General features: G+C 36.2%; 1 pseudogene; it reads right to left on the bottom strand.

The window, feature by feature from the left end:
* Nucleotides 1-2,368: 2,368 nt before the first annotated feature.
* LOC109372871 (14-3-3 protein sigma-like) overlaps nt 2,369-22,195 on the bottom strand; it is a 115,807-nt pseudogene continuing 95,980 nt past the window's right edge.

The raw sequence follows: 22,195 nt of genomic DNA, 5'->3' as shown, positions 1-22,195 counted from the left end.
AGCTATCACCCATTTCTATTAGTTTTCTGCCTCAACAGCTTCCAATTTGAACTTCATAACTAAATGTAATCATGAATTCCTTTAGCTACAAACTGATCTATGGGCTGTTTTATGTATTCTCAAGCCCCATAATGCTGATAGTTTTAGAAAATTGACATATGTCCTAGAATAATATGCTCAGTTTTGTCCACTAAGTCCTCAAGGGCCTGTTGATTCATGCATTTAAAATGTTTTTTTTTTCTCTAAGCAAATTAGGAATTACAACTATTTTTAAGCTTTTTTATCTGTATTGTCCATTTTATTTTCACTTCTTTTAATATCTAAGTTTGAAAAACATCAAATAATTCACAATAATGTACAGTTTTCTAACAGAGGGTTTATACTTTTCACACACAAAATAATCAGAAGTAAATACAGTTTTTGTTTTGTTTTATTTTATATAAAACAAAATCTCCCCTTATTTACTTATTCTTCTCAAGATTAGTCACTGATATTAGTTTAGTGTTTATATTCCAGGCCATTTCTCCACACACACAGATATATGAGTATTTCTAAAAAATAGAGTCAGTCATATTGTGCATATTTTCCTGAATACTTTTTTATTGATTTGTATAAAATGTCATCTATTTTCTTCCTAATTCACATGTATACTTCTGTATTGTCTTGTAATGACTACATAGCTACATAGCATATGGTATGCCATACTATAATTTATTTAATAAATTTCCTATTAAACGCTTTATTCTTTGTGGTTACAAACATGTAAAGAGCAACTTTGGACATACATCCTTATGTGCTTGTGTGAAATACCCTTCAGATGGAATTCCAGAAATAGAGTGCTGGCTTTTAAATTTAGATAGGTATAGCCAAACTATCTTCAATACATGTAAAAATTTCTGTACTGTCACCAGGTTATGAAGTGTTTCCCACCTCCAACCCCAATTTTGGTGACACCAGATTTTTCACAAGGCAAATTATGCAAGGCAAAAAATGTCTTACTATTTTATTTTGCATTTCTCTGATTCCTCTTGGCATCAAATATCTTCTCATTCATTTACGATTCTGCTCTAATGAATTGCCTCTCCATATCCTTACGATTTTTTAATGAATTCTTTACCTTTTTTCACTTCTCTTTTAAGACACAATTACTTAGGTTTCTGTTTATTCGTTGGTAATCCATTTTGCCTTTCATATATACATTACTACATAAAACAACTGTGCTTATTCTTTATGGCTTATTGCTCTCATAAATTCCCAGCACTTTATTGTTCCTTATCGAACATGTGAAGCATCATCTCATTTTCCACTCATCTTTTTTGATGATCTTTCTTCCACATTTGTTCATCCATTCATCACATATGTCATGATAAAAGGACATTATCCTAGGCTGTCTCTATGGAGCTGACAAATTGCAACATAAGACAGCAGGGAAATGTAGATTATTATTATTACAGAATATGGTTAGTGCTATGATTGGGGTAAGCACAATTCACTGTAAGAACACATGAAAGCAAAACTTAGTCTAGGTGATTTAGTATGTATTTTTTGAAAACCTGTATCAAAAATTGGCATTGCAACTTTCCACAAATTCAGTCTTTAACAGTTTCTGATTGCCTTATGTTGTATTTTCCACACCTTAAGTTCTTAAACAGAATTTTATTAAAAATATAGCTAACATACAACATTATATCAGTTTCAGGCATATACCATAGTTATTCAACATTTATATACCTAAAGGAGTGATCACCATAAGTCTAGCAACCACCAGACACCGTACCATGTTATCACAATCTTTTTGACAATATACTCTACAATACATCCCCATGACTTATTTTTACTTTTATTGCTTTGTGTTTTTTGAGTGTCATAGGGGAACTTTAGTGAGAGCAACATGGTCTCGCCTAGCAGACATGCTTGGCCTCTCATTCCAGGTCTTGTTCTACTCTCACTCACACACACACACACACACACACACACACTCATCTCCAGCCTCTGCCACATGGTCCGGTTCTCAGCTGCAAGGGTGGAATACTCTTCAATTTTTAAGATCCAGAGGCAGCAGGAGCAGGAGGGAATCAAGAGGGGGAAAGAAGTGGCCCAGTTCACAGGGCGAGTCTCGAGGAGGGGGTTCAGAGATCAGGGCTGGGTGGGATGACCAGTGGTTAGGAGCACCCGACAGCTGCAGGAAGAGTGGCATCCTCCGGCTCCAGGTAACCTTAGCTCTGCTGGTCCCTCTCTGTGGAACCTCTCTGAGCTGGGGAAGAGCATTCAGGGAGAAGGATTGTGCTTCTCACCCCACACCAGTCCTCTCTACCAGGGTTGGGGGCTGGAGCAGGTAGGGCAGGGCAGGGAGGGTAGCAGGTGCAGCTCAGCTCTGGGGCTCCTCTGGCGCCTGGCCTCCCTCTTTCCTGCATTGTTGGCCATACACAGCGTCAGGTTGTCTCGCAGCAGCTGCACGATGAGGATGCTGGGTTTGCAGGAGTCCTCGCTGAGGGTTGCAGGTCAGCCATGGCCTCGTCGAAGGTGTTATCGGCCAGTGAGATGGCCTCCTTAGATTTCGTAGTGGAAGACAGAAGCATTCAGGGCCAGGCCCAGGCAGATGCGGTTGGTGGGCAGCATCTCCTTCTTGCTGATGTCCATGGCTTCCTGGTAGGCTGACCAGGCTGGAGTAATGATGAGCTTCTTGTCGTCAACAGTGGCCACCTTGGCCAGGTAATGGTAATAGTCACCCTTCATTTTCAGGTAGAAGACCTGGTTTTCAGCGTCCCCGGCCTTCTTGATGAGGTTGGGTGTCCAGCAGGCCCAGCACGGAGTCACACACTCCCCAGAGCTCGGCCTACACCTTCTCCCGGTCCTCTCGCATCTCTGGGCCCTTCTCCTCCAAGCCCTCCTCATTGCTTTTCTGCTGGATACTGGACAGGACCCTTCAGGCAGCCCTCTGGCCACCCACCACATGCTTGTAGGCCAGTGACAACAGGCTCTTCTCTTTGCGGGATAGATCCTCACCCTTCCCCATGACAGTCTTCATGAAAGCTGCCATGTCCTCGTAGCATTTGACCTGCTCTGCCAGATTGGCTTTCTGGGTCAGACTGGCTCTTTCCATGGCTCTGGGGACAGACAAACAGGCAGTGGGCTCACTGACTGCCTTGGGACCAATGCCAGACTCTATGCCTCTCCAGCTCTCTGCCTGCCTTTTGGCTGGAGCAGGGTGGGGATGGAGGGCTGACCTATTTGTTTTATACCTGGAAATTTGGACCTCTTCTTCCACTTTATTTTCCCCCTCCTTTTAAATTTTTCAGTTACAGTTGACATTCAATATTATTTTGCATTAATTTCAGGGGTACAACATAGTTGTTAGACATGAATAAAATTTAAGAAGTGATCCCTCTGATTAGTACCCACCTGGCTCTATACATAGTTATCACCATATTATTGGCTACATTCCCTTCGCTTTATTTTATATCCCCATGACTATTTGTAACTACCAATTTGTACTTTTAATTTCTTCACCTTTTCACTCTGCCTGCCCCTTCTTTTCCCTTTTGAGTCTTCCTTTTCAATCCATGGCTATTAGAGAAGTAAGTTGTTTACTTTCCAAATGTTTGGATATTTTCCTGTTAACGTTTTGCTATCGATTTCTAGTTTGATTCCATTTTTATCAGAGAACACACTCTGGATGATTTCAATTTATATTTGTTTAAGTTTTATTGTCCATGATGTTGTCTATGTTTGTATATGTTCCTTGGATACTTGAAAAAAGTGTGTATTCCTGTGCTGTGAATAGTGTTCTGTGAGTGTTGATTACATCTTTTGGTTCATGGTGTTGAGTTCTATATCCTTACTGACCTTCACCTATAGGTAAGGCGTCCTTGTCTGGCTGCTTGCAAGACATTTTTCCTTTTCTTCAAGGAAATTATGATGCACATGGCATGGGGGTTTCTTTGGGCCTATCCAATTTGGAGTTTACTCCATTTTTTTTTAATCTGTAGGTTTATGTCTCTTGCCAAGATAGAAAGTTTCAGTCATTATTTCCTTAAGTACTTCCTCAGCCCTATTTTCTCTTTTTTCTTGACTCCAATGACATGAGTGTTAGATCCTTTATTTTAGTCCCACTTGATACTCTGTTCATTTTAATATTTTTTTAGTCTCCTTTCTGTCTGTCCTTGAAATTCTGTGATGGATGCTAGGATGCTAGACCCCATTTTGGGAGTAAAGGACTGCTGGAGGATATCTCTCAGCCATCAGTCCTCTTTGGAGATTGCCTGTGATAAGAAAACTGCCTAGTCCAAAGTCATACCTTCTTCCAGGGAAGCCCACATCTGGTGACTGATAAATGTGAGTATATAAAAGACTGACTCATTCATCCCAACTCAGAACTGCTTAAAGCAATATTCCTGCTCTAGGATTTTTTTGTGAGATTAGCATAACCCTGTATTGGGATGAACTAATGGCTCAATGTCTCCCTCTACCCAGTGTTCTTCCCTTCCGCAGGTATTGATCCAAAGAACAATCCCCAATAAACATTCATCTCCATTACAGAAACTGCTTTCTGGGGAATGAATTATCTCATTGTTAGTCACTTCTGTACCTAATTCTTTCTATACATTGTCACCAGAGACATCCTCCTAAAACAGAGCTGACCCCATGGAAAAATTCAAATAAAGGCCTTGGCAAGCAATACAAGTTTGTTTTCAGAGTTATTGCTCAAATTTCCCCCATAAATGGAAACCTGTGCTCCAGTCACATAATTCACTCCTTTTTAAAAAAATAAATCTTGAGCTATCTTGCCTCCATTTCTTTTAACATACTGTTTTCCTTAAATTAAACTTATTTTCCCTTTGTTTCTGCTAACACAAAATTTTAGGTCCTTCAATTTCAAGCTCAAATCGTTACAAATGGTGAGACTCTCTCTATGAAAAATTTCTCTCATTTTTCTAAACTCTATAATTATCATTTTATTTTGCCACATGTACTTTCTTATACTGTCTTTGATTTTGAGAGGTATGTGATATATGACATATCTTCAAATGGATTGTGATATATAAAGAAACTTCTAGTTTATAGAAAAGCAACAGAGAATAATTGATGTAACAAACATCATAAAAATGTATTTAACTATAATAAAAATATTTTTATAGTTTTGTTATAAATTATATGATTGCCCACTGTTAATACAATGTTTTGACTTGGGTCATGTCTGTATAATATTATTATAATAGGGATAAACGGTTTTCCAATAGTCATTGAAAAACTCTTTTTTGAATTTTTTTCCTGGTTTTATTTCTCTCAAGGATGACTGTATTTTTTTACTATGTATTTTATAAAACATGAATTCATTAATTGAGGCATCCTTTTCAAATTGAGACTTTCTTGTCTATGTTTGTCTCTTTAATTGAACTTTAAAATGTAATTCATAGGGCTGGCCGAGTGGCATGTTGGTTAAGAGCTGGCTTGGGACGCCTGAGGGCCCCGGTTCAGATCCCACATATGAGGGCCAGTGACACTGCCCTCTACAGCTAAGATGCTGAACAACAGCTCAACCTGGAGCTCGGCTGCCGTGAGTCGCCTGTGATGGTATAGGCTGCAGCCCTGTGGCAGTGGGTTGCTATGGGCTATCGTGTAGCCAGCAGCCAGCGTGAGCGGCCAGCAGCCACAGTGAGTGGCCGCCCAGAAGCCAGCGACTGATCTGCCTTGCCCTGGAAGAGAGCAATGATGGTGCCAACTTGGGCCAGTGAAGCAACGTCCTCCACAACTAAACTGAAGAACAAAAAGACAGCAACTTGTCTGTTCCCCTTCCCCTAATTCCCCAGCGCTGTTCCCATCCCCGAATTCCCCAATACAAATCTTTTAAAAAAAGGTAATTCATAGTTTTATTGAAAATATCAGTTTTTCAATGAGCCATGGATTTTGAAACCAGACATCCTGATTTCACAATCTAGCACTGCTTTTGTGCAAAATTACTTAATCTTATTATGTCTCAGCTTCCTTATAAATATAGAATAAGAGTACTTGTTTAAAGATTAAACATGTGAACAACTGCAAATCTCTTCCAACAGTATTTTAAGGATAGTGAATATTATATTTGTTAGCTCTTCTTTCTATTTTTCCTCTTTCTCTTATTTTTACTATAATTATTATCTTTAGCTATTACATAATTTAGCTATTCAATTGTCTTTGAATTAGAACACATACATTTAAACACATTAGAAAATTCTATTACCAATTTGTCAGAGCGTAAAAAGTATCTATTGCCCAAATGTACAAAATATGCTAGCTGATGGATACCTATAAAATATAATTCCATGGCTCTAGTTCAGGCTGTTGTCAATAAAAATACATTAAATTATTATTTTTAGAGCAGGTGGACATTTTTTATCTCAGAACATCATACATATGCTAATGCTCAAGTGTCTGCCTCTCTTATGGGAGAAATGTAACTTGATATTGGTAAGTTGCCCAGGCCTTAAAAATATAGAGAATGGGGGAAAATAAGTAATTATTCAAGTTGGAGTTGATTTTTCAGTGAGTTAAACTTACTTGATATTTCATTTTTACTCTAGTTTTTATTTAGCTACAGATTTATCTAGTAACAGATAAATATATATTTTTAAGTTTAGGGTAAAAGATGAGATTGTCCAAGGCATGTTTTCTGAAGTGTATGTTTCATACTATCCCACTGGCGTGTTGTAGAGAACCCTTACATTTCCAACTTTGCTACTCAGACCATACCTCCTGTCCAAAATATCTATTCTTTTGGCTCTTGATTGAAAAGAAATACATAATGTTGCTTTCCTGAGTTCACTGGACTACTGTATCATGTAACAAGTCATGTGTTGATTTGTCCATTTAGTATGGAATTTCCTAGGATATTCACCATTTTCCATAATAATTGAATTACCAGACTTTTAGAATAGCCACAACATTTTCAGTGGCATTTGAAAGATTCTTAAGTAAAAACATCAAGAAAAAAATGAATTAGTGATGAAAGAACACTTAGGAACAGAATGTCCCTTGAAAATAGAATAAAAATCAAGCAATGGAGGAAAGCCTATCAATCTGGCAAATTAATAACATTTTAGACAAATATTATCAGTTCCATGTAAACACTAACCTATAATATAATATCAAAGGGTGGAAATCAGTGGTCTCCTCCTGTTTCTTTCTAGCTTTAAAACATGATTCTCTAATGCATTTTCAAAAGCATACAATCACTACTGTAAACAAATATTCCAGCTGAAAATTATGGAAGCTGAATTATTTCTACAGAATCACTTGTGGACTTATGAACAGTTTATTGGGACATTGTTATAGAGTTAAGGTCAAGAAAAAATTTCTATAAAATTATAATAAAAATAACTTTTGAATTGATCTGATTAACACAAGAGAAATATTGAAGGACAAGGATAACTTATGTAGTTGTCAAGCATTGCAGTCAAATAAGAGATCATGTTAAGATATATTACTATTGAAAATATAAAATTTCAGAAATTGTAGGTTTTATGAGACATTAACCACAGAGGTCTCATTCTACCTCTAATGATATAGGCCTTATGTCTTTTTTCCCCTGGAATAAAAGAAAGTTTTTAATAGTCCATTAATATGATACTTTTCATTATATGTTTCTGTTATTAACACCTTAATTTTCATCTGACTTTTAGTCACTAAAATGGATATTAATTACAGCTAATCATACCCCACGAACATATGTTCCCTAAACTTAATGCATTTTAGCAGAATTCCAATGCTTTTGAATAATCCAGAAACTTTATAAAGCCCTATTCTCTTCAGACTGTTTTATAGGTCTTCTGAATAAATTTTAATATTGATTTCTAGTTTACATAATTCCTTTCCCCTTTAAGTGAAATGTCATCTACTCATACATCAATGATCTCACTGCCTTTATTGCCTTTCACAGTCAGTAGCTTGTACTCTTAAGAAAGTAAACTTTGGATTTGCATATAACTGGCATTTATCACAGAACAGCTCTGTGATCCTGGGAAATTTAGTTAGTCTTCCTGAGACTCAGTGTACTGCTCTATCTGCTCTGTAAATGAAGAATGCTAATAACACCTGGCTTAGAGGACTTTGGTGAAGATTAGCAATAGCTCATGCGTAGCTCCTAGAAAATTAGAAAAAAGTGACTATGATTTAATCTTCTAAAATTATATCATTTAATCCTATCTGGCTTTGAATCGCCCTTACTTCTGCAACATATTATACTGATTCAAGCTCTAGAATATTTGTAAAATCTATAGAAATCTCAGTTTATATTCCTCTCAATAATATTAGGCCATTTTTATATGTATGCAATGTTATAGTTCAAGACAAAAATCTGGATTTTTGTATAATTTTCACAGTGCCCTGATGATTACATAAACATGTGAATAAAGGTGTTTCCATTATAAATTTTAAATGATTTATTTTCCTAAATTCAGAAATGTCTATATGCTGGTTATTCCTTTTCCCCACTCTAATAATATTTCTATCCCTGTTTGTCTTGAGAGCCTGGCCATGGATTGCATCACTAGCCCTTGCCCTTTAGCCATCTGGCTTCCATTTACATTTGGCCAAGGTAAGACACAGCAGGAAATAAAGTTCAGGGGAAGAGAGAAATCATTGTCATTATTGCTCCATGACAATGGAGCCCAGTCACTCCATATTGGGTACCAGTAGTGACTACTTTATATACTTACACCTTTTTGGAAGAACCTCTGTTTCTACAAAGGAATCTCCTACATTCCAAGAACAATGTTTTCTCCTTTTGCACCTCAGCCCTAGAATCCTAGTAACTCTCTTGGTGGGAACGGTTTCCCAACATTGGTACAGAGAATCTGGAGCTTGCACCAAGTCCTGTAAGGAAGCAGATTTCAGAGCTTGGGGCAAACAGTATATCTAAAATTTGTGGCATGGAACATTGAGAAGATAAGAGTTGTGCAGCGAGCGAGGGGTGTCCAGGTGTCCACATGCATATTCACTATAAATAGATGTCTCAGGGCAATACTATAGATGTCAGAGCAAGACCATCCAAAGATTTCCACCTAACACCTTTTTGTGCTTTATTGCTGGAACAGGAAAAGTAGAGAGGGGTTGAGCAGTATCAGGGAAGGACAGTGTGGTGGATCATTAGAGTGCTGATCTTTCTAGAGTAGCAAAATCTAATCAACCTATTGTTAACATCTCTAACATCCAGATGAGGCACCAGGAGATTTGGGAGAATGAACTCACACGCTAGACCAGTGGTTCTCAACCTTCCTAATGCCACGACCCCTTAATACAGTTCCTCATGTTGTGCTGCCCCCCAACCATAAAATTATTTTCATTGCTACTCTATAACTGTAATTTTGCTACTGTTATTAATCATAATGTAAGTATCTTTTTGTTTTCCAATGGTCTTAGGCGACCCCTGTAAAAAGGTCGTTCGACCCCCAAAGGGGTCACGGCCCACAGGTTGAGAACCGCTTTTAGATCACAAACGTAAGATGATTGGGCTTGAAAGTTTTTTGTATGTTGGCTGTTCAAAAGGCATTAAAAATTAAGGAATCAAAATGCTCTTCTCATTCTTATGTCACAATTCAAATAAAAGTGTGTTTTTCTGACTGTGGAAAAAGTAGAAGACAAGTGCCAAGAAAACTAGTTTGTTTTATTTTTTTAATGAAGCTCTGCATGTCTAACAACCTAACAGTTATTATACACAGAGAGGCTTTTTCAGATATGTGATTTCTGATTTCTACATTTTTAATCTGCCTTGTTAGGGTGCATTTTACACCATTCAATCTAGATGTTACCTAATTTCCTATCTCCAATCAAGTATTAAAATAGGAAAATGAGGCATTCACAAGAAAATCACCACAAAGCATAGAAATTATAAAAGGATTTATAGTTGTATAAAAATGACTATTGCTTTAATAACCTTATGCTTTGCCATGATTAAGAATATAAACAGGTATCATTTTCTCTGTCCTTTATGGAGAATTTACAGCTATGGGATATCAGAGGGGAAATACTAAGATTTTGTGATATCTGACATTTAACTTGCTTTTCCATCAATTTTTTTAATGACAAAATAAAGATACTCCAATCAGTGAAATACATCCAGATTAGTGTGTGTGTGTGTGTGTGTGTGTGTGTACTGTTTATTCAATCACCCTTCTCCTCATATTTTACAAAATCCAGAAGTGTCTTAACAATCCTCCTGACATAAGCTGCCTGTCATGTTTATTGCGTGAATACTTCTATTAAAAATTTAAAAAGAAATCTTTGCAAGAAAGTGCTGAGCTGCAAAGAGCAGAGAAAATATTTCTGTATCAATAATGTAACTGAAAGGTATTCAGGGTTGTATTTTCCAACTTATCTTCCTTTGGTTATATATTTTTTTCACTGCAGTAGCAATTTGATTTTCCTTTTTTTCCCCCTACTTATTGTTACCTTACACATGTTAACCTAGTGCTAATAATATCTGTGATGTTATTATGCTCTTCCACACCTCTGTGGCTCTTCAGCTAGGCCTAGAGTCAGTATTCATTTTAGAAAGAAGAATACACTGAAAGGCACGTAAAATCAGGCATTTTGTGATTCCAAAGAGCAATTCTAGCCCTTGGCACATCAACGAACAAATCACAAGGATTTCTACATTCCCTTGCAGGCTTTCTTTCTTGCACTGTTTGGAAAGCAAGAGTGTGAGTGACAGCCAAGATGATATTACCATTTTGGGGGACTCAATTCTGCAGATGACAGACGAAGTTCAGGGGAATAAAGGGAGGTGAACGATAAATTGTTGTTGAATGGGTTTTCATACCACTGAAAAGTGTATTTTAGCTTAACGGCAGTGACAGTCCAGCTCCAACCTGCTGACAGATGGCTGCTAGCAAGAAGATATATTTGAGACTTACTGTCAAGACACAAACTTTCGTGTTTTTTTAAAGAGTATTTCAAAGGATGATGAAAAAAAAGAGAAATGATATTTAACACATACATTGTGAAAGGAATATCTGAGAGCCCTAAGCAGGGCCTAAGTTGGCAAAGGGAAGATAGCTAAATTACCTAGGGGTGAATACCTCCTAGAAAAAAGTAAATCCTTAAAAAAAAAAAAAAAGGGCTGGTGTTGAGCTTGGACATTGTACAGATAGTAGAGCCGACTGAAAATGGCAAAAGTTACTAAGTAAGTATAATGGAGAAAGACCGTTCCCTCAGGTTCTCTAACCAGAAAATTAGAAAAGAGGAAAAGTGAGGGTAATTTTAATGTGCCATGACCATAATATGCATTTTGCATACTATTAGTATCTATTTGTTGGAAACTTGAATTGTCATTAACAAGATTAGAGGCCATTATTAATTGATATGTGCACATAGTGCCCTTCTTAAATTGTTTAACATGGAAGACCTTCACCTGTAGTGCTTATCACAGCACTTTCTTTGATGTACCTTCTATCGTTACCTTCATTTTGCCAAAAAGGCAACAAAAGCACAGAGAGTTTACATAATTTCTCAAGATCACACAGCTGTAATAGATAGTGGACCCTTGTATCAAACAGAGGAAAAGTGAACCCATATCCCTTGCTCTTACACATTTAGTGCAGCTTGCTATATGAGATATGAAGTCATTCTACATGTAAAGATGCCTCCCTTTATGGGCACACATCCTTAGGAAGCAAGAGTGAGGTTGAAAAGAGATACCTTGATGACTAGAAATAACGAAATGAACCCTGGAGAGCAAAGGGGCAGGTGTTTCCAGCAGGAGCAGCGGGGAGCTACACCCAGATTGTCCTCAGTTAAAATGGTTCTAGTCTTCCAAATGTGTAACATAATTGAACTAAAAGAATAAGTCATAGGTTGCTCAAAGATATTTTGTTTTTCTTTTGGCTTTCGCTTTGCTGCTTGTGTTTGCTTTGTTTTTGATGGTGGTGGTAGTGGTGGTGGTGGTGTGTGTGTGTGTGTGTGTGTGTGTGTGTGTGCATGTGTTTTTGGATTACATTTCTTAAAATCCATTCTCTTCCATTTTAGGCTTACATGTATCATATAGAATTTTCAATGTGTTTATAAATTAAACTACATTACAACCCTAACACAATGTAAAATAAACTTCATATAATTCTGCCTCCTTCCGATAGATATTTTTCTATATAACTGTAAAATATATTTACATAATTTCAGATCCTCAATCGTGTTAGTACTTTACTACTATTTGGTTGAAAAGATAGGAAGCCAAGTTGGAATGACCATGAGAGAATCAGTGAGATAAGAAGAATGACAGACTTCTCTACTTCTTCTAAAATAAAATCATTACCTGACCAACCCCCCCCTCTCCCCCACACACACATACACACACACATACACACACTCTCTCCTGCAACAAAAAAGGCCTCCTCTGAGCCTCACAGTTAAAAAATTTGGTCTGAGGTGGAGGCATCTTTATTGCTCTTGCAAAACTAATGACTCTTCATCTTCCATCGTTTGTTTTATCTACTTCATACACCAGTTTCTAACATTGAGCAGCACATATGCCTAAGGGACATCTAAACTACCTCTTTTAATGTTTCTAATTGGAAAATACTATACTATAAGGAGTTTTTTTCCCCTATGGGGATGATTATAAAATTTATGTCTAAGAGCAAAAGAATTGCTAGCTCATGAAATTTTATCATCACTGTGGAAACTGGAGAAGGCACAGGGAACAGCATAGATGGTGAATACATTTGTAGAGATATCTAAGCCATATGTCCCAAGACTATCTTAGAGACATAGGTAACATACATAAATAAATAGATTTCTTATGTACCAATATTAAATTGTAAATCTGAGGAATAACCTGTTCTATAAACATTTTCATGTTACTGTATGCCCTTAAATTAATATTATCTATATCCAAGAAGATAATAATTAGAAAACAGAGAATATCTATTTTCAGAGGAGATTTTCAAAATGGGCAGCACCAGATGCAGTATGGTAGAAAGTCTGCAAGGAATCCCTCTCATATCCTATATCCTTATGCCACTTTTCCCATGAAAAAGGGAAATCTATTTTTCTTCTCCTCAAATCAGGGTAAGTTGTATGAATTTTTTTTTTCCCAAAGAATGCTACAGAAGTAAGTCTGAGCTAGTTCTGAGCCAAGCTCTTGGGAAGCCTGATAGTTTCCAATTTCAGTCTTAGGGTCCTGGGCCACCATGTCAAAAATCTAACTTCTTGTTGCAGAAAGACACAGCCAACCACAGCCTGTCCAGCACCCAAAGAAAGGTCCAGAATATGTACGTAAAAGCTATTTTGAATGTTGCAGTCCCAAATGGGGTTCTAGCAAAGTAGCGCAAGCAACACCTGAGTGACCCCTGGCAACACCACATGGAAGAGAAGAACCGTCAGCTGAGCCCAGGCAGCCCAGAGAATGCTGAGAGAGAAAACGTTGTTGTTTTAAGCCACTGTTTTAGGCATAGTTTCTTTTCCAGTTTTACATAACTGAAACATATAGGAAAATAAGAAATAATAATGAAACCAAAAAAACGAAAACAGAAAACAAAACAAAAATAAACAAAAAACGTCCATCTCTTCTTAGAGATTCCAGACTGTAAAATAAAAACATTTCTCTAAAAGCAACATAAGAACTATAAATACAATTTAACAAGAGTTCTATTTCAAGAGGGAACAATTGCTATTGAAATGGACTCAAGCAAGTCACTTAAATTCATTGAGAAAGGACATCCAGTTAGACGCCAAGTATTAGTCCCTTTCATTTTTGTAAAAAACTTATTTTTAGTCTCTTAATGTCACTTAAAGCTATTCCCTTTTCAACCTCACTTATAAAGTAAAGTCAGACCCTCCCCCATTTCTTTCAACGATGACCAAGAGCTCCTATTCCCCACACCTGTTTAACTCTTCTTCAATGTATTTCTAACTCCTAATTTTTTGCTTTCTAAAAAGTGGATAAAATCACACCATGCCTAATATTCTTCAGTGGATTTCCATTATCTTATGAATAACGTACATGTCCATGACATGACTTTCCAGCCCTTTAGATTCTGGCTCTTGTTTTTTCCGCACCCACAATTTATGCCACCCCTCTGTTCAAACCCAGACCCAGTCGTATTAAGTCTCCATGCCTTTGCATGTGCTGTCCTTTCTCCCTTTATTTTCCTTTCCCCCTTAGACCTAATTTCCAAGTTCAAACAAAACAAAAAACGTTTACCTTATTTTTGAACTATCATTTCACTTGACATATATGCCTATCACAGCCCTGACCACACACCATTAGTGTGTTTCCTAAACTGCTGAAGGATGGCTTTTGGTTTCTTATCCTAGCACCTAGCTTAGTGCTGAGAATGCCAGCAAGTACAGTGCTTGTTGGATGAGTAGGTGAATAATAAATGAAGTGGATAATGTACGTGAAAGTACTTTAAAAGTTAGAAGTGCGTTGCAAATATTAGTTTGATGATTTCTACAAAAACAGGTTGTAAAGACAGTTCCTATAAAAATAGACTGAAATCCTAGAGTTCAATGAATATATTTGGGAGAAAATGGGAAGTGATTACATATACATACAATAGAAGGAGACCTGAAGGTCACCTGCAAAATAAATATGAAAATAAAATACATTTATTTTATATGTATTTGCCTATAAATGAATAAAAAAAATTACACTGTTGTTTAAAGACACTAGGAAATAATGACAAGAGAAATGGTAGAGCTAGGAAGTGATTTTTTACCTTATGTTTTATCTGTCAAAAAATTAGATTAGTCACTACTTAATTGTAGTAGTTGTAAAAATGATTTGGGAGAAATGAAGATAGAGTAAAGATAAATGAAGTATATTGAATAAAATTAGAAACATGTATGTAGTTTAAACAATATTTTATCAAGTTACAGAATTGAATTTATTCACCATCAGATTGGGAAAATATTGAATGTAATTTTGGATTGGTACCTAAACTCCAAGCATTGTACTAAGTGCCTTGCAGACATCATCAAGTTTAATTCTTAGAAACACCTATGAGACAAACATTGGCATCCTTCTTTTAAATGTGAAAATTAAATCTGTCCATTTAATCATTGCCAGGTTTCTGATTTAAACCCATGCCTTCTTGTTGTCAATGATAATGAAAAACAGAATGAAATTATGGAATTTCCCGCATGCAAGAATTTATAGAAAAGAAGAATTACCATTTCTTTTCAATTGCTTAATATTTTTTTTATTTATTAAAGCAACATTAATCCTGTTAGCACCATGGCTTTACTTTAGCTCTAGTGTCCATGACTATCTGTTACATTCCTGAGAAATAACAGTTGATTGTAATATAGTTCATGGTTTACTGCTTGCTGTTAAATTTCCCACACAAAAGCACCCCCGTAGAGGGTTCAATAGTAACCCCTCAAAAAAAATATCTCCACCCTCAGAATGTGACTTTATTTGGAATTAGTGTAGTTGCAAATATAAATAAGGTAAGCATGTCAAGATGAGGTCATCTTGTGTTAGGTTGGGCCCTAAATCCAAAGATGGGTATCCTTATAAGAGACAGAAAAGAAGACACAAAGAGACACAGAGGAGGCCAGGTGAAGATGGAGGCAGAGATTAGAGTTATGCTCTCACAAATAAAACAGTGCAGTGAATCACCAGATCTAGAAGAGGCAAGGAAGGGTTCTCCCACAGATCCTTTGAAGGAAGCAGAGTCCTGGCATTACCTTAATTGCAGGTTTTTAGCCTCCAGAACTGTGAGAGAATACATTTGGGTTGTTTTAAACCACCAAGTGTGTGGTCATTTGTTACTGCAGCCCAGCTGGAGGAAACTAATAGAACACCTCTTTCCCATTTCCACATACCTGCCAGAGGCAGTGCTGTGCCTGGATGGGGGCGAAAGCACAGGAATTCCTTAGCTGTTTAGATGGCAGTGGTTAGTGAGAGTTCTCTTGGGGGAGGGAGAGGGTGCTGTTTAAAATTATACCAGGAGTATTTCAAAAGGAAGGCAACAGACAAAAAGAACACGAGAAGTGATAGACAACACAAAGAGTAGAAAGAACTTACGAACGCGTGCTTGAATTTCATTTCATTTCAACGAAAAGCCATAAAATGATTTCATATTTTTGGTGAGCGTGTAAAGGAGATATAGGCCGAAAAATGCCGATACCAATTTGTGTTTCAAAGAGGCAATATTAGATACTGGCACGTGGAAAACAAACTGGAAGCTAAAAGGGTGGAAGGGTGGAAACTAACCTCTCCTAGTTATTTAGGAGAGGTTAACAGTGAATTTCCCAGCAGTAGCAATGATAATTGAGACATGTCTTCGAGGTATTTTACAGAGGCCCTACTCCGCTTGCTGAAAGATACAGAGAAAAGCAAAATATCAAATCTCTGTAATAAGATACCAGAAGTCATAAGAGGGGTACAAAAGCAAGTAACTTGGAGTAGAGAGAATTAGGAAATATTCCTCAGAGAAAGAGATTCTTGTGTATATGAATAATGGTGATCTACTAATTAAAAAAAATTGCATGTGAATGTGGGAAATAAGGGCTATAGCAAAAAGAGTAGATAAAGGATTTTTGTACAAAATTCTCTTCTAACAAGACCAATTTGCAGTTGAGTTTATCCCTTTAAATATAAAGAGCAGCAATTACATACAACACTGAAACACTAAATTATTCAATTGATTCAAATTTGTTAACCTCACATTCTTTTACTGTGCTCCTGTTTTAGTGCCATTCTCTGCACTGACATACTTAGATTTGTTTTAAATCTGCCATTATTTTATTCTAAGTGAGTTTATTCAAAGATATTTATTTATTATGTATTTATTTATTAAAGTTTATTGATGACAATTGTTAGTCAAGCTACATAGGCTTCAGGTATACAATTCTGTATTATATCATCTATATTTCACATTGTGTGTTCACCACCCAGAGTCAGTTCTCCTTCCATCATCATATATTTGATCCCCTTTACCCTCATCTACCACTCCCCTCCCCCCTTACCCTCTGGTAACCACTAAACTGTTGTCTACATCTATGAGTTTTTCTGTTTTCATTTGTTTGTCTTGTTCCTTTGTTGTTTTCAGTTTTATATCCCACATATCAGTGAAATCATATGATTCTCTACTTTTTCTGTCTGACTTATTTTGCTTAGCATAATAATCTCAAGATCCATCCTTGTCGCAAATGTCATTATTTCATCTTTTCTTATGGCAGAGTAGTATTCATATATATATATATATATATATATATATATATATATATATATATATAAAATCTTCTTAGTCCAATCACATCTTCTTAATCCAATCATCTTTCAAAGGACACTTTGGTTGTTTCCATGTCTTGGCCACCTCAGTGAACATCAGAGCACATATATCTTTACAGATAAATGTTTTCAGAATTTTTATGTAGATACCCAGGAGAGGGATTGCTGGGTCATATGGTAATTCTATTCTTAATTTTGTGAGGAACCTCCACACTTCCTTCCATAGCAGGTTGCACCAATTTACATTCCCACCAACAATGTATGAGGGTTCCTTTTTCTCCACAGCCTCTTTTTGTCCACAACACTTATTATTTGTCTTGTTGATGATAGCCATTCTAACTGGTGTGAGGTGATATCTCATTGTGGTTTTTATTTGCATTTATCTGATGATTAGTGACATTGAGCATCTCTTCATATGTCTATTGGCCATTTGCATGTCCTCTTTTGAGAAATGTCTATTCAGGTCCTCTTGTCCATTTTTTAACCATATTGTTTGGTTTTTTTGTTGTTGAGTTGTATGAGTTCCTTACATATTTTGGATATTAGCCCCTTATCAGAGGCATTGTTTGCAAAAATGTTCTCCCATTTGGTTGGTTGCTTCTTTATTTTGTCATGGTTTCTTTTGCTGTGCAGAAGCTTTTTAGTTTGATACAGTCCCATTCATTTATTTTAGCTTTTACTTGCCTTGCCTTTGAAGCCAAATTCATAAACTCCTCTTCGAACCCAAGGTCCATAAGTTTAGTACCTATGTTTTCTTCTTTGCAGTTTATTGTTTCAGGTCTTATGTTTAAGTCTTTAATCCATTATGTTATTTTATATTTATGATAATAAAATTCATTACATTAAGAGGCACTGTATTGTACACTTGAAACTTGCTAAGAGAGTAGATACTGCTTTAGCACACAAAAAATAGTAACTATGTGAGGTGATGAATATATTAATTAGCTTGATTGTGTTAAACATTTCACAATGGATAGGTATATCAAAACATCCTGTTTTATGTCTTAAATATATACAATTTTTATTTTTCAAGTATAGGTCAATAAAGCTAGAAAAATATTTGTGATTATTTATATGTATATATATATTTATATCACATATATTTTAATCATATATATTTTAAAATACAAATGATTATAATGAGATACATTTCAGCAAATTCATAGTGAATTTCATAAACAGTGTCCTCTCAATAGTCAAAAAAGAATCTGTGAATATATTTACCTGAAGTCAAAATTAAATATAAAAATATAGTTATTTTCAATAATTTTAAACAGGATCTAAGCTTCTAACTTTGGCCAACTAAAATTCTTACAATGGTATCGGCCAAGTAAATCAAATGTTACATTACATTTTTATTTCTCCCCTTAACTAAAGATCACCTTTTCTTAATTGGAAAAATACAAATCATAGATTTGTGCCGTGGCTCTCAGAGGTAACATTAGATCCCAAGTGGATTTCAAGTTCTTTATCTGTGAAGCAATCGATATTACCTGGAAATATTTCCAAAGTCATAGGGAAGTAATTGGTTGGTTTAATTGTCTCATAAGAGGAGAATCCAGTGCAACTTTTCTCTGGGTTGTCTAATAACTTGCTAGGTCTCTGAGGAGGGCATGAGTGGGGGAGATTGTGGGAACAGGTCAGATAGAATGGGAAATGAATGCATACCCTGGGGGTGTGAGGTAGCAAAAGCCAGTTCAGACAGGGCAGGCAATCTAGAAAGCGGGTAGGAAGGTGGCAACAGTAAATGGATATCTAGCCATTGGCAGTATCTAAGTGAGAGAAAGAAGTTGCCATCTTTCTGGGCTGTGCTTCCACGACAGCCTTTTCTTATGGTTGTTGGAAGCAGTGATTTGCCTTAAATATAAAAGGTTATGTACTTGAAAAGAACTGAAAGCCTTTAGTACCATATTCTATATTCTACAGTAGACTGAGGCTCACTAGATATGTTTTGATTGGGAAAACCATGGGAAGGATACATCCTACTTACATATGGAAAGAGCATTCAGCATTGAATCTGAAATCAAACAGGTGCATCTTGAAAGCAGAATAGGCTTTCATAAGTTAGCTTATATATACTCACCATTCTCAAAATGGGGAATTAAGTTCCAAACTCCAAACTAAAGGTACAAAGAAGTGTTTACAAGAAAGGGTGAGTAGATGGTTTTATGACAAGTTTTATAGGTTTGCCTAAAATCTGCTCCTAGGGATCAATTCTTTGTTGATCTTGTTTTTAAAAACTTTGATGTATACTTGGAATGTTTTATTTTTATACTATATGAAATACTTCTAAAGATGTTTTTCTGGGACTCCAGGATAGTGGAGATGATAGTGGACTGAGGCAGAGGTAGCTAAAAAACTATAGAAGCAGTCTCATGTCAGTCTCATTGTACTAGTTCAGGATTCAGACAGACCAGGTGTCACATTCCACTTCAGCCCCTTATAGCTGTATGACCTTGAGCTTACTACCTAGCCTCTGCAATTCTACATTTTCTCAATATAAAAAAGGGGATATAATAGTATTGATCTCATGATGATGTGTAGATAAATCAGAACATATCAGGAAATTTGTATAATGCCTGTCCACTTTGATTTACTTTGGTTATGACCACCTGATGGAACACTGTATGCATTTTGTGCTTGAAGTGATATATCAATAAACATGGGGGCATATGTAAAACTGACTACATTATAAACATTTATTACCTAAATAGTAAAGCACTGATAAGGGATTTCAATCTCAATAAAATTTCCTTGTATAACCAGCAATGTAATGCTTGATAGGCTCACAAAAACTAAATCATGTACAATAAAACAATAAGAGTATTTAAGTATTATTTCATTGAAAATAATCTACTTTGTACAAGTAGTGAATGAATAGTTTTCATAAAACATAAAAATTTATGGAATTTTTAAATGTCCTATATTTTGCTTTAGATGGCAACCTTAACTAAAGATTATATTAAGGTAACTGAAGAACTCCATCTTCTGACTTTTGATTTCACTGCAAATTCATTGAGATTGTGTCTGTTTCAGATTTGCTTCCCCTCCCCCGAACAGTTACTGTACATTTAATTGCTTTTTCTATTCACTAAAAATGTTCCACTATGTTACAGTTTTGTATTTCAAATTGAGTGATCATATATTAACAAACAAAATGACTAACAGAACAAGGCTTGCAACATAATATAAGCTTTTTGAACCCATGGCGTATTTGTAACTAGGCAGTAAAGCAGTGGAATTAATTATGTCAAAGACAGAGGATCTTATGATGTATAAATGCACCTAAATATTTTAAAAAGAATATTTTCTCATAATGTTTACTAAATACATTCATGATATTTAATCAATCAGTTTTTCTTGTGGCAGAAATAAAAATATTTTCCTATATAAAACTCACTTCATTGATACACCATGTTTTCAATAAGGTGTCATAAAATTAGATAAGACAACCAATTTTTCTTGTATCATGTGGCTTTAAAGAATAATTCAAAACTAATGTAGTCTTAGTAACACAATACCTCATTTAAAATTTGTATATGTGGGGCCGGCTGAGTGGCGCGTTGTTTAAGAGCTGGCTTGGTACGCCAGAGGGCCCCGGTTTGGATCCCACATATGAGGGCCAGTGACACTGCCCTCTACAGCTAAGATGCTGAACAACAGCTCAGCCTGGAGCTGGGCTGCCATGAGTCACCTGCGGGGGAGTAGGTTGCAGCCCCTGCTGCAGTGGGTTGCCATGGGCTACCATATGTAGCCAGCAGCCAGCGTGAGCGGCCAGCAGCCAGCGTGAGCGGCCAGCAGCCACAGTGAGCAGCCCTCCAGAAGCAGGCGACTGATCTGCCTCGCCCAGGAAGAGCGCAATGATGGTGACAACTTGGGCCAGTGGAGCAGCGTCCTCCACAACTAGACTGAAGAACAAAAAGACAACAACTTGTCTGTTCCCCTCCCCCAATTCCCCAGCACTGTTCCCATACCCCAATAATTTTTTTAATTGTATATGTGAAACTAAAATTTTAAAAAACAGTGAATATTTGTGACATTTATAGGAACTGTATCTATTTACAAGCTATGAAGCACAGTTTGTAATACAAATCATATGAACAGAAAACAATATCACTAATTTATTGACAACAGGAAATGTAGTCCCAATACAAGTTAGTCATCATGCTTCTTTGGCCAATTTAAGCTATTCTCAGTGTTATTTCTAATTTTAAATACACCTGTATCTAAGAATTAGGCTGATTTCAAAGGGAAATTGAGATAGATTTTTAAAATATATATCCCTAAGCTCTGATTGGCTGCAATCCATATAAATAAGTTATCTGGAAGAGTTTCTATCTCTGTAAAGCATCCGTGAAAACAGTGTTTGTATTTAAAAATTAAAAAGAATGCATTTGAAGTTAAAATGGATTGAACGTAAAAGTCCAGCTGGCCAAATATTTTTAGTCAAAAACTATTATTGAACAAAAACTATGGGCTAGGAACTCTGCTAGGTTGAGCAAACAAAGATAAACAGAACATAACGCACAAATTTAACATCCTTGTAAACAAGTAGGGAAAATACGATTTAATAATTGTAGCAATAGAAATGCTCATTTAGTTATATGTGCCTCAGAAAAGAGGAAAATTGAAAATATTTCTCATTTGATACCCTCCATGATAAACAGTAAGCATATTATGTTTGATCTTCAAATCATACTTTTTGGAACAAAAATAATCTGCGTAAAAGTTGAGAATGGCTGCCCTACTGTTAAAATCTCACCATTTCTGGTGCTGTGTGGGTAAGAAGATGATGACAATGTGAAATAGGGTCATTTAATACAGAGGGTGCCAAAAAACAAAAAAAATCTATACACATATTAAGAAAGGAAAATAAAAACTGTATTAAAAGTATGTTGATGGTAACCACTTTGAGCACCTCTTGTAATTGCAGAAGTCAAACATGACTTGTACTCATCTTTTGTTATCAGTATATTGGGTTGC

Source organism: Hipposideros armiger, unplaced genomic scaffold, assembly GCF_001890085.2.
Source record: "Hipposideros armiger isolate ML-2016 unplaced genomic scaffold, ASM189008v1 scaffold_671, whole genome shotgun sequence".
NCBI lineage: Eukaryota > Metazoa > Chordata > Mammalia > Chiroptera > Hipposideridae > Hipposideros > Hipposideros armiger.
This window is presented reverse-complemented; position numbering and strand designations above follow the sequence as displayed.